This window comes from Peromyscus maniculatus, chromosome 7 (genome assembly GCF_049852395.1).
Source record: "Peromyscus maniculatus bairdii isolate BWxNUB_F1_BW_parent chromosome 7, HU_Pman_BW_mat_3.1, whole genome shotgun sequence".
NCBI classification, from domain to species: domain Eukaryota; kingdom Metazoa; phylum Chordata; class Mammalia; order Rodentia; family Cricetidae; genus Peromyscus; species Peromyscus maniculatus.
In genome coordinates, this window is record NC_134858.1 from 74078666 (window position 1) to 74092754 (window position 14089).

The window sequence follows — 14089 nt, forward strand, 5'->3', positions numbered from 1 at the left end:
TGAACCCCCGTCCTCTGGAAGATCAGCCAGGTCTTTGCTGTTGAGCTATTTTCCTAGCTCAACCTCAGGCTCTTAAAAAGAAGCTTGAGACAGGTATAATTTTGTAGAAATTATGTCAGCAAGGATGCCTTTGTCCAACTAAAAAGCCAGGAATGGTGTAAATGTTAATATTAAACCTCCCACAGTAAGACTTTAACATGAGAGAATGATCCTGCTTGTCACAGGGACATCACCCAGGGTCTACTGTCCCTACTCGTCACTGACCTCAGGACTCACTTCTAATCAAGCTTCCTGAGGCATCTATGCCATAATTGAATCAAAGTGGTTTTTTATTTTATGTTTTACCCCCGAGAAACTGTCAGCAGAAATCTGAAAACCAGCCTCCTCTTGTTTTCACAATAACCTTATTGGTTCCTTTCATTTGTTGATAGTCTACTCACACACAGAGGTGTCAGTCAGTAAACCATTGTCTTTAAGTATGTAAACTGGTGTTGGGTTTGGATGTCAAGGCCTGTGAGTCACTAAGAAGAGAGCTACCCCAGGAGACTAAGAAGTAGGGCTGAAACAAAGCCCGTGCTCATAGACTCAGGTCATAGGTCTTAAACCATCCACACTTCGAAAATACATCTGGATGCTTCTGCTTCACTTTCATCCATTCTTGTGGCCCGGGTCAGACTGACAGTGATGGAGGGGAGAGCATGGCCACACCATTCTCTAGTTCTGGATCCTTGCTGCCTGCTTTGTACAACTTGCCTAGGTGCATACATCTTTATGGAAATATTTAAAGTCTTGTTTTTTATGTTTACTTTTTTGGCCACTCAAAGAGTTCTGTTTTCACAACAAGGTCACGTGTGTGTGGCATAGGTAATCTGGATGCTCAAAGGCTCTGGTCATACATTTTTGGAATTTCATTTTATACCACTTGACCTTGGAAAGGTTTCATTCATTTTTTCTTCTCTTGCATTTCAAATTGCAGTTCTTTGACACACAAGATTTAACATGCTGAATGAGAGTGACTCTACTCCACAAAGTATGCAGTGTCAAGCTGTTGGAAGATCCAATATTAACTGCAGAACTGAGTCATGGCTTTGGATTTAAATCAAGGTGACTGATTTCTCAGAGGGTAAGAACTGGCCCACTGGGGCAAGAACAGAGCTTTCCACCAGAGCCCTTCTTATGACACTTCCCATGGATGGACTGATGGCTCGCTTGTCTTTCTGCTTGACATAGAAATTGCACATACATATTCAAATCTTGAATCTACTTCATTATTGTTTTACTACTGTGATTTTTTTAAGAAGGCTGAATGATAGATACAAATGGACTGCCCTTTGTCAGACTTTTAAAATGTACATAGACATTAATTTTTCTTCATTCTTGAGAATTTCATAAATGAAACATGATCTGATCCTCACCACCATTTCCAATGCCCCCCAATCTTCTTCAAAATGGCCCCTGTCAACCTCCCCCTTTCTTTTCTTTTCTTTCATTTGTTTTTGTTTTGTTTTGTTTTTGACAATCCACTAAGTCCAGTTAGTGCTGTCCGTAAGTACCCAGGTACAGAGCCATACACTGGAACATGGAAAATCTACCAGTGGTCACATGTTCAAAAAAGAATGAATCTCCCTCCCACAGCAGCTATCAACAGCTAATAGCTCCTAGCAAATGACCTCTGAACAGACTGAACTCTTTCACATAAACACTGACACGTCAAATACTTTGTCTTTCATATAATTAAATTGCCAAATATTTGAACTCACTGCACACTGAGCTATCGGCGTTTCATGTTGTTTCTATATTATCATTTGCGTTCATGTCTTACTTCCACAATTATTTGAGTATTATAACACAAGGTGAACTTCTAAGTTTGGGGGAAATGGAAAAACCAAAGTCCACATTTTAGTGATGTTCACCTCATAAGCTAAAAACAATTTAGACTGGCCATGCCAAATGAAGCACAGCCTTAATTCTAGCCAGAAGGTCATTGTGCATACTTTCTATTGTGAAAGAAAGGAATCATCATTGTAAATATGTAAAATTCTAGAAATACATTGTTTAATATTTTACTTAACATTCAAGGCGAGGCTGTCTTTTTTATATAATAAATTATAGGTACTGTGTACTGAAGTTCCCTTTCTAAAATTTGCTCTGCGTTTGACTTCTGTACACTGTTATGGATTTTTGGAAACCTATAGTTTATTAAGGTGAAACTTTCCTGATAGAGAAGACAGGCAGGCACAAAAAAGGAAATGTATAGATAGATAGGAGATTAGAGGGAGCAAGGGGAGAAAACGACAGATGGGGTAGAAAAAAGAAATGGGAGAAACAGGGAAAGCATGGGAGAGGAGACAGAGCAAGAAAAAAAGGAGTGAGAAAGACAAGAGGCTTTTTTTTAATGAACAGTAGAAGGGGAAAATGGGAAGGGGAGGGATGGGAAAGGGAGGAGTGGGAAGGGGAGGGGTGGGAAGGGAAGGGGAAGGTGGCAACTGAGAACAAACCACAGGTAACACAGCAACAGAGCCATGCTACACATTTCCCCAGCAAATAATTCAGAAATTCTATTTATTTGAGGAAAACACGCTTCTTTCAAAACAGCAAGAAGCAGCTGCTAAAGGGGTCAGATGAGACTATGCACAGTCACTATGCAGAGCACTGTGGTGTTAAACATTGAAGTCATCATTACTTCTGTGTGCACATCAATGACAGCCCAGACAAAAACCCCAGGATGAATGAGTCTATCACAACCTCTGGGGTGGAAGATGCCACTCTTCGGTGTTCCAAAAATTCCCTTTCCTTCCCCAGTGAATACTGGTTATACCACCACAGAAGCTAGCAGACAGTAGAGCTAACACCCTTTGAAATAAAAATATGACAGGAAAAGAGGAAACCATGAGCTTCCTGGTGACACTTTGGGGAGACTGTTCACAATGGTTTAGTGTGCTCACGGTGAGAAAGGATCACAGAGAATTTCAGAGCACAGGGGGAGGAAGGTGTGATCGCATGGTACAAATATTACACAACCAGGGGAAACCTGAAAGTCAGTAGAACTAAGCACTCTATCCAAATTATAACTAACCCAAATCTGCTAATGTTCGGTTTAACGAGTGATTAATGAATCCATACACTATCCACAGGACCTGAAACATTCATCTGTGTGTATTTACCATCACACTCAGCTCTATCAACTGGGGGTGTCCTGATTCCAAGAATGGTGTCTTGCTTCCTTTTCTCAGCGGGAATGGACTGCTTGGAATACAATGGATAATTTTTTTTTTATGAATGGACAGTGTGAAGAGCACAAATATTATGCACTTGATATCATCATCACTGTAACATGTTTGTATAAACTCTTTAGAATAGATCCCTGCCAGGATTGGAGACTACCCTTGACACTACACCAGCGTTCAAGGAAGCTGATCATTAATTTCTACTTCACTTTCACCAGGGATGAGCAGTCTGAAAATTATAGGCTATGCAGCTCAAATGATAAATATCATGTGCCCCAGGGAGTACCTTACCACTCTTCTAAGGGCAATGAGACAATATAACATAATAAAAATCACACAATAATTAGATGTCCCCAGAGAAAAATATTCCTCAAATCATCCATGATCATGTAATGAACCAATTCCCCAGCATAGACATGTCCAGTGAATATCCTGTCTGTTAGTGTCTTTTCACCTGGTGATAGGAAGATTGTTCAGTGGTTAGAGTCAAGTACCTGCCACCAAGCAAACAAGAGGACTTGGGTTGGATTCCCAGCACCAAAGTAATGGCCAGGTGTAGGGGCATGCCTGAAACCCCCATGCTGGGGCATGGGATCCTTAGAACTTTCTGGCCAAACAGTCTAGCACAATTTGTGATCTTCAGGTTAAGTGAGAAACCTTGTCTGAAAAACTAAGGTGGGAATCAAGAGAGGAGATACCACTGGGCGGTGGTGGTACATGCCTTTAATCCCAGCACTCCGGAGACAGAGCCAGGCAGATCTCTGTGAATTTAAGGCCAGCCTGGTCTACAGAGCGAGATCCAGGACAGGCACCAAAATTACAGAGAGAAACTGTCTCAAAAAAACAAAAAAAAGGGGGGGGGAGATATCTGACTTTTTCCCATCCTCCACTTGAAACATGCAAGATAAAATGTAGCACACGATCATGCACACACAAGATTTTTTGGCCCCATACACCTTCCATAGCATCACAGCCACTGAAAAATCCTTTTCCTTCACGACCCCATTTTGTCTCCCTCTATATATGTTCACCTTCCTGATTTCTTAATGCAACCTCTTCCCAGCTTCTCCCTTCATGCTGCCTCCACACATAACGCCTGCCACTGGAGCTTCCATAGACCCAGCCTGGTAATGGATGGCAGTACCCTCTTCCCTGGGGACTGTACCCTACATATGGGGGCTGGGATACTTCAAGACAGAGACTGCCAATCTCAAAAAGAAGGCTCTCTTGTATTTTCTCAGAAAAAATGTTGACTTTGATTCTCATTGGACTTAAGTGATATTTGTACAAAACTTTATCTACAGCATCCTTAAGCCTTGTTTTCTGTTTCCAACTGTTTGATGAGGAGGAGGGATAGATTTTGATCTGCAAACGATAAATTCACCAACCAAGCTCAAAAACACAGCTCACACAGAGTGGAACTTAGGTGAACAGAAGTACATTTCACATCTAACAATGGTGTTGTATTTAACAGATATCATTTGCAGACACCAACATCTTATGAGCTGCAAAGGGGCAAACAAGCACACTTACCTAACCAGCTAGACAAGGCTAACTTGTCACTTTGCAAATAATTAGTCAAATTAAACTAAGCGGGCCCTTTTTGAAAGGTGTCTGATGACCAGGTTGACACTTGGGGACACCTTTGCTTCACTGACACCAAAGGTTCTCGTCAGTATTCTGTAGGTCAATGTAAAATAATGCTCCGTGTTATAAACTTGTTATGATTTAGTATAATTGAATGGAATGTAAGCAGGAGAAGGCTGCAGGGTGAGAGTGTCAGCTTGGAAAAATACTCATAAGGGCCACGAGATGTCTTAGCCTAGCAAAAGTTTTGTGGTACAAGCCTGGACTACCTGGGTTCATTCAGGAATCACCTCCCCAGAGCTGTCTTCTCCCCTCCACACACGTGGAAACACACCACACACACACACACACACACACACACACACACACACACACACTATCCAATATCTTTTAAAAGTTTCTTTTCTATTCTCAAAGAACAAGCCTCACCATAAACTGTAAGGGATACAACAGCGGGACAAAGAGGAAAAATAATATAAACTAATTATTCCACCCCAAGAATTCTGCAAATTATGAAATAAACTCGAGCATAATCGCAAAAGACATCACTGAGTCAGCACCAGGGGTGTGGTCTGTCTCCACATCTGTGCAATCACTTCCACCAACTGTTCAACTGAGCTACTTCCCACAGTAAATTCTGAGCAGCTGCAGTCTCCACCTGCCCGGCTTAAAAAAAAAAGAGATCCACCCATCCCTTCAGGCAGGCTCTGCAGGGTGCACCAAGCACCCTTAATAGAAGTCTACACCCTTGATGTCCCAGCCCCAAAAGCAAAGGGGTGGAATTAGCAATCTGAAGGTGTGGGGACAGCTACCATGCTTGGAACTAACAGTGGAAGCCAGGAGAAGACAGACGGATCTCCGCCCCACCTTGCAATCACCCTCCTTCTTGACTCTGGAAAACTACAAGCTGCTTTCTCTGCTAAGCGCCTCTCATCACCTGTCTCCTTTCCCTGTTGCTTGTCAGCACTGATTCAGCATCAGTCAGATGTCCTTGGGCTCTTGGGCTTGTCGGGATGAGAAAGGGAAAGAAGGGAGGTGCCTGCCCGTAGCCTGAAATGATTTTAGTTGGTTGAGTCTGAAAATGGGCTGTGGGAAATTACAGTCCCGCTTCAACTGCTTGCAACCGGCGTGTCTTCTTGTCAGTGTTCTGGTCTCTTGATATGTATTTATTTAGTCTCCACCTCTTCTAGATCAGAGACCTTGTAATCTATAACCTTATCACCCTAAGCATAGCCAGCATGCCACCAGCATTCTCATAACCTCCTGTCTCTGTCCTAAAAAGCGCTATTGTCTTTTTACATACTCTTGCTTCCAGCAACTAACACACCCTCTCCGCCCCTCTCAACCACTGGAAACCCATCAGACAGAACAGGCCTGAAGTCTCTGAGACCCCTTCCAGGAGCCATCTCCTGCAGTCACACGTTCTTCTTAAGGTCACAACCTACAGGAGCAGATTCCCAGTGTATCAGGATCATCTGGAGAGCTCAGTGAGGTCACAGACCCAAGGCATGCCAACTGGAATCGTAAAAGAACTGGTCTACCATCCAGCAGAAAGTGGATCCTAGAAAACTCTCTTCCTCTTCAACTTCTGCTTGGCCCTTGAGCTCTCTGCTGCCTAGCTCTGGGTTTCCTGGTACCCCTGGCCCTACCATTTCCACCCTCCCGCCAGGTTCTCCCCAGACCCTCTTCCTTCCCAGTCCTCTCCAAGGGTCCGTCTCTCCAGCAGGAAATACACCAAGCGATCCCAGTGGGCGGTGCCTGTCCTCTAGGCGGCACAGACTAAGTCAGAGACTTCACTTTCCAAACTTTCCAACTCTTTCTGCCCAAGTCCATAAAGAAGGAAGAGGCCCAGAGAGCATGCCCGCGCTCCACAGGCCAGTCGGGACCCCGCACTCCACTCACCGCTGCCGCCGCCGCCGCCGCCACCGCCGCCGCTGCGAAGGTGGCGCCCAGGAAGCCGGGAGGAGGGAGGCGCACCTGCGCGGGCGGGAGCTGGCCGCACCTCCCGGGCGGTGCCGAGCGTGTCACCAGGGGGCGGCGAGTTGCAACAGGTCCCGATTCGCCACACAACGCAGCCCGCGCGGCCCGAGCGCCCTGTCTGAACTCAAAATCCCAGCCCTGCACACAGCAGCCTTTCTTTCCCTCCTCGCCCGCCGGGCTGGGACGCTCGAGCAAGTCCGGACACCTGTGCGCTGCGAGCAAGGACCCGGAAAAAGCCAAGCTCACCTGGGAAGAAGGTGGACCTTTGAGCCGAACAAGGGTGCTTTCCGTCTGGCTCTTGGACACTGGAATGCACCCTGGAGCCCCAGGCTTGGAACAAGGCTTGGGCCCCTCTGGCCCACAGCCCACAGCCTGCAGCCCGCAGCCTGCAGCCTGCAGTTCAAACCCCTAGCCGGTTTGAAAAAGACACAGAGGTGAAATTGTGGTTGAAAGAAAGGATTTAAAAAAAAAAAAAAACAAACACATCATTTTGGATATGGGTTTTCGACTGTCCTGATTACTTGAGAGGAAAGGACAGGGTTTAAAACAAGCAGGTAAGCTATACAAGCAACTCGCTCCAGGTAGCAATGGGGGACGCAAAGACTGCAATTTGACTTTAACTGAAACAACAGGAAACAATGTTTTTTTTAATTTTTTTGTTTTATAATTTAATTTAATTTTACATGTCAGCCACGGATTCCCCTGTCCTCCCTCCTCCCCCCTCCGCCTTCCCCCCAACCCACCCCCCATTCCATCTCCTCCAGGGCAAGGACTCCCCTGGGGATTCAGCTTTGCCTGGTAGGCTGGTCCAGTCCCCTCCTCCCTTCACCCAGGCTGAGCAAAGTGTCCCTGCATAGGCCCCAGGCTCCAAAAAGCCAGCTCATGCACTAAGGACAGTTCCTGGTCCCACTGCCTGGTGGCCTCCCAAACAGTTTTTATTCCCTTACCTCTCAGTTAATGCCATGAATATTAAGAGTAACCTGTATAATCACAAAGCAGTCAAGATACAACCATCACAGGCAACGTTAAAATTGCAGCCTATGGAGCTGGAGAGGTGGTTCAGTCCATAAGAGCATTCATTGGCTGCTCTTCTAGAAGACCTAGGTTCGATTCCCAGCACCGACAGGACAACTCACAACCGTCTATAACTCCAATACAAGGAGTCCAGCGCCCTCTTCTGGCTTCTGCAGGTACCATGCATGCATGTGGTACACATACACACACACATGCAGGCAGATAACTAACTCTCTCTCTCTCTCTCTCTCTCTCTCTCTCTCTCTCTCTCTCTCTCTCTAAATATATATATATTCCAATGCAGCCTAGATCAATGGGTCAAGACAGGAACACTTTTATCTTCTGGCATTATCACAAAAATGGAATGAACCTTTAAATGACTTTTATGGGAAATACTAAACTGTTAGTAATTGAGTTAGGCCAGGACTAATGAACTGGTTTAGGCAGGAAGATGAAACTTACATAGTCTAGAATGATGAGACATTACAACCTAGGCCAAAAGTCAGAGTGAATTCTAGCACAGATCAGGGTTTGTGCCATCTGACCACTACGGCCTCCTTGCTTCAGGAGAATGTAGAGAATTATCCTGCTTTACAGATTGAAGTTTTTCTTCTGTTCCTGCCAATCTCTTTTTTATATATAATTATGTGTTTTTGCAGTCTGATCTTTATTGACATAGCACCCCCTTTTGACTCAAGTCATGTCCGCACTGACAAGTATGCATCCACTGCCTTCAAATATAACTCCAGAGTTTTTATTCTCATGTGGGGATTGAACCCAAGGTCTTAGCTACTTCCCAACCCCAAGGTGTCTTCTTCTCCTTCTCCTCCTTTCCCTCCTCCTCCTCCTTCTTCCTTCCCTTCCTCCTCTTCCTCTTTTCCTTCCCCAACTCTTTGTTGTTTGTTTTGAGACAGGGATTCATATAGCTCAAACTAGCCTTACGGAACTCTCAAGGTTGACCTTGAAATACTGATTTTTACCCCCTGTGCTCTAGAATAAGAATGATTGGCTTTTTATAAGCCTGTGCCCCCATGCCCAGCTCCAAGATACTCCTTAAGATGTAATTTTCTTTTACATTTGTTTGGGGAGAAGGCTATATGTGTATAGAAGAAACACATTGAGACTATCTTAGTAGAGATATAGATAACTTACATCTTGGTTTGTTTGTTGTTGTTGTTTTTGTCAACAATAAGCTAGTTTCATCTGGAAAAAGGAAACTTAACTGAGAAAGTGCCTCCATCAGATTGTTAGTAGGCATATCTCTGAGTATTTTCTTGATTAATGATTGATGTAGGAAAGCCCAGCCCCATGTGGGTGATGTCATGTCTGGGCAAGTGGACTTGGATTGTATGAGAAAGCAAGTCGATTAGCACATGAGGAGGAAGCCAATAAGTAGTATTCTTCTGTAGTCTCTGCTTTCATTCCTGCTTCCAGGTTCCTGCCTTGGCTTCCCCTGATAATGGACTGTAATCTATAAGCCAAATAAACCCTATCCTGCCCAACATTCATTTCGTCAAGTTGTTTATCACATAATAGAAAACATAACTAGAACAGCCTATTTTCAATACAAGAATATGCAGAGTAAACAAATTAGAATGGGGCCATCAGCCAATGCAGAGTCCAGTTTTGCTAAATAAGCATGCATACATAGATCAAGAGGATCGCAAGGACAGAAGGAAACCTGCTAGAGTGACAATTCTTAAAAGAAAATAAAAACCGGGGAAATACAAGTAGAAAGAATCCATTAATGACTCCATTTCAAGTGTTTTCCATCCTTAGTTGGTTAGGGGATGTATAAAATTGGCCACACCTACTGCGGAACTTACAAGTAGGTGTTTTGGCTACTTTCCTATTGCCATGACATAACAACATGACCAAGGTAACTTATAAAAGGCAGCATTTAATTTGAGGCCTTACAATTCCAGAGAGTTAGAGTTCATGACCATCTTGGCAGGAAACATGGAAACAAAGCAGGCATGCATGGCCCTAGAGCAGTAGCTGAGAGCTTATGTCTGATCTTCAGGCAGTAAGCAAAGGAATAGGGAGAGGTCCTGGCATGGGTAAGACATATCTCCTCCAACAAGTCCCTATCTCCTAATCCTTCCCTAAGTGGGAACCAAGCATTCAAATATATGAGCCTCTGGGAGCCATCCTTATTCAAATAACCACAGCAGGCAAGGAATACTGATGGACCTTGACATAACTTTTTTAAACTGAGTAGTTGCTGAAAAACAGACTTCCTTGGAGAATGCAGGAGACACATGGCCAGGTCCTGAAAAAGCAGAATTAAGGTTAAAACAGGAAAGCAAGAACAACTTCTGAAACATATCAATCCATTACCAAATCTGGCCATGCAGAAGGTAAGTTTAGAAATATGGTTTCCTCACACTCAATACCATCTATTCCCTAAGACTGTGATGAGAATTATGAATTAACAATCACATATGTAAAACATCCTGGCCTCATGTATGTGGTAAGGATATAATAAGCAGCAACTACTGTTAAACTTGGAGTCCTGTAGTGAGGCCTCCCCCTTGCAAGCTGAAAAATATGGACTAGTGTCTACTGATGGTGATCTGCATATTCTAACATTTAATTCCCTTCCTGAAAAATTCTAAAAAATGAGACCAAAATTGATATCCGTCTATAGTTAGGAAGGCATGCCATGCACAGGAACAGTAAAAGGGGAAAGGGACAGACCAATGTTCAGCCAGTGAGGCTGAAAACCGCAATGACTGAGTCAGATTTGGTGTAAGAGCAAAGGAGAGGGAAAAGAAGCTATGGCTTTTCAGGCTGCCCTAAGTGCTCAGTGAAGACAAAAATCTTGGCCGGAAGTGCACAGGAATGGAAGGAGAAGGATAAGATGAGAGCACGGTCCTGTGTCATATTGTTTTCAAGGTGTCAGGACCGTCTGTAATCAGTAAATCAGAAAAATGTCCTGGGAAAGAAGTACCAGAAACACAAGGAAGTGAACAGGACCCACCTTAAATGTCTTTGCATGTAAACACTATACATAAAGAATTCTCCTTTTTTTCTTTCCTAATCCATTTTCACCAAAGATAACTAAAATTAGAGTTTTACAAGTTATACTCAGAAAGTCAAAGGATGACATGGAACTCTGAGCTCCAGGTTAAAGGGTTTCCAGGATAAGACCTCTAATAAAAGCAAGGCAGTCTTCATGTCGTTTTACCTCATCTATAAAGCTCAGTCTGAAGTCTAGTAACAAATCAGCGAAACTATCATATTCAGCAAGTGTTCATGGATTTCCTATATTGAGCTAAGCACACAGGGGGGATGAACAGCAGTGTTTGAGATTTTTCTGTCTTTAAAGTGCTTATTCTTTAATTGAGGAAATTATAGATGCACGAAGTATAAGAATCCAGGGGGTAGTAGACACGCATACAGAACACAGACAGAATAAAAGAAAGAGGTGTCCTAGAGGAGAGAAGAAGAAGCTTACTGAGAAGAAAGGAGATTATGTTTTGAATAACATTTTCTGCTTTAATTATATTGCTTTCAACAAACATGAATCCCTTAAGAATTTCTCCCACATGTAATAAATTGCTATTCCATGTGCTTACCAGGGGTCCGTCATTATTTGCACACAAATGCTGACAAGGCCTTGTAGGCAGGCAGATAAAGCCATTAGTAAAAAAAGAAGTCACCTTTAACAATAGGAATGGGGGGGGGGGGAAGATTAGCAAGCACAGTTCCTACCAGTGTTGGCAAAATCCACTGCTGGATGAATCATCACATCAGTTTAACAGTGTTACTACACTTCATGGGAGGCTTCTGGGAAAATTATTTAAATCAATGTCACAGTCATGTCATGTTCCTCTTACATTTAAATCATTTCATAAAGTTATTACGCGTTATTGATTCAGCAAATTTATTGAGAATTTTCTATAGGCAAGGCATCACACCAGGCTCTGGTTGTGGTAAGGATGAAAGATTAACAAAACAGTCTAGATAACAGGAGATGATACCTCTAGGAATTTAATCCCTGTCTGATTCCTTGATTTATGTCTGAGCAATTTTACCACTTAAAATCCAAAAATTGGTACAAAATATTTCTGAAAAGAGGTGTGGAATAAAATGTAATTAAGTAGGATTAAATAGATACAAAGACTAAGGATTTCTTCGTTTCTTAATTTCCCCCACCCCCCATCACTAAATTCCTTTAGGAAAAATGAGAAACACTTTTTAGTTTGGGCTGTGGCCAATCTTCAAATGTATAATACAGCATTGGAGAATTTTTTTTTGATCTTCAAGCATCTGTAAAAGGTTAAGTAATATTAACAAATTAATTTAGAGAAGAGGCAAAGGATAAAATGACTTAATTAAAACCAGAAAAAAACAATGATAATTTATTTTTAATGGCTAAAATCATTAGCTCCTGTGAATGGTTTCTTCTTTCTCTGGGATAGACCAAACACACAAAAAATGTTATGTTGCATACATTTTTCATAATATGGATAAACCCCTTTCAGAATCTTGTCACAGTTTGTTGGTATAATACATCATAACATAATTATATGGAGTGACAGTACTTAGAGTGAGCATAGGAAGACATTTAATATAAAGTATTTATTCTTTTAATTATTTGATTTTTAAGAATATCAATTATTCTTATGTTAAAATGACCTGAAAAATTCCCACTTTAAATATGCATTAAAATATTAAATGTAACTTCCAAGAAGTCAGTAGCTTTTTAGCATTGTTGTAAGTTTGAATGGTCATCGTAAGGGTTTTTTAACATAGCACTACGTAAAAATCATGACAACCAACAAGACTAACAGAGCAACAGGCATCCAGTAATATCTTCTGTTGTGTTGATTATGCAGAAATGCATCAGCAACGCTCATATCTGTTGTCCTTAGAGTCACTCAGTACTTGCTAAAGTCTTAAAAACCTCTGATAATTAAAAGAGAATACAAAGGAACTGCACACACACAAAGAAAATAAAGAGCAGCAGCAAGCTACCAGTGGCAACTGCTTTTTCTGGAAAGGTGTCCTCTAGGAGTGTCTGCAGAGGAGCAGCTCCCAAGCAGATGAGTTTTTGCCACTTCTGCTCAGCGGGTCTTCAGTCCAAGATGCCACCCTGCCCTCTTCCCTTTTCTGTCTCCTGTCAACACTTACTTTCTTTAAGAAGGAAGGTGTTGTTATATTGTTAAGTTTCAGGCTTGACTACCATACTCTGTTTAAAATGAGTAAGACTTCCTGCTTTTCTGACCTCTCTGCCAACAATGTGTGACGGTTGATAGTTAGTTCATTGTTTTCTGGGACTATTACTGAAGTTCTCTGGTGTGTTTTAACCTGCCCAGGTTTTCAGTTCCAGTCTGATTGGTGCCCTTCAGCATACCACCTCACAGTATTTACAAAATGTTCCAATGATTGAAGAATTTTCTGGTGTTTGGAGGATAGCAGACTACAAGCCCCATTATGTGGCCTTCACAGCTGAAACTTATTTAATGTCTTCTGTCGTACAGCCAGGCATGATGAAGGTGAACCAAATCTATAATTATCTACATGACAGGCTCCTGGATTACCTACAAATACTAAACATTTTAGTAGTTTTATGTGCTTTGAGTTCTAGGAATCCAATTCCATCACACTGTACATATTTATGACATTTGTGAAGAATTTTTTCAATATTTTATAGTAAATCACAGTCTTAACAAACGTGTTTCAGAGTCAATAAAGCTGATTAAGTTCCTCTGCACTTGCAGATGAAACATCTACAACAGTGGTTCTCAACCTGTGGGTCACAACCCCTTTGGGGACAGTTGAATGACTCTTTCTGAGGGGTTGCCTAAGTCCATCAGAAAGCACGGACATTTACACTATGATTCATAATAGTAGCAAAATTGCAGTTATGAAGTAGTAGTGAAAATAATTTTATGGTTGGTGGTCACCACAACATAATTAACTGTATTAAAGAGTCACAACATTAGGAAGTTGAGAACCACTGATCTATAGTCGTATCATGTCTTCAGGGATGGCTGTATGTAAATGTTTATGTTACAAAAGTAATATTTTATACATTGCTGTTATTGACATTGCATGTAAAATGTAGCACTTTTCAAAATTATAGGTATAGGTTAAATATGTCATCAACAGATTTCATTGTTTTGTAAATTCTGGTTACAATATATTTACTTGAAATCAAAATGAGACATTAAATCTGGAAGTTGGGAACTACAAAACCAAACTATATGCATGTACAGGAGCCAAGACAAGAGAAGAGAAAGTAAAGTAGAAAATTGGAATTGACTGAGAAT

At 42.0% G+C, this 14089-nt stretch overlaps 1 protein-coding gene across 1 annotated transcript in view; it reads right to left on the reverse strand.

Annotated features, from left to right (window-relative positions):
• The window catches only part of Fam83b (family with sequence similarity 83 member B), a 79743-nt gene extending 72940 nt beyond the window's left edge, over positions 1-6803 (reverse strand). The window contains exon 1 of the mRNA XM_076576702.1: positions 6717-6803. The gene's annotated coding sequence lies outside the window, so the exon portion shown is untranslated. The remainder of the gene's footprint in view (positions 1-6716) is intronic.
• Between the last annotated feature and the right edge of the window lie 7286 nt (positions 6804-14089).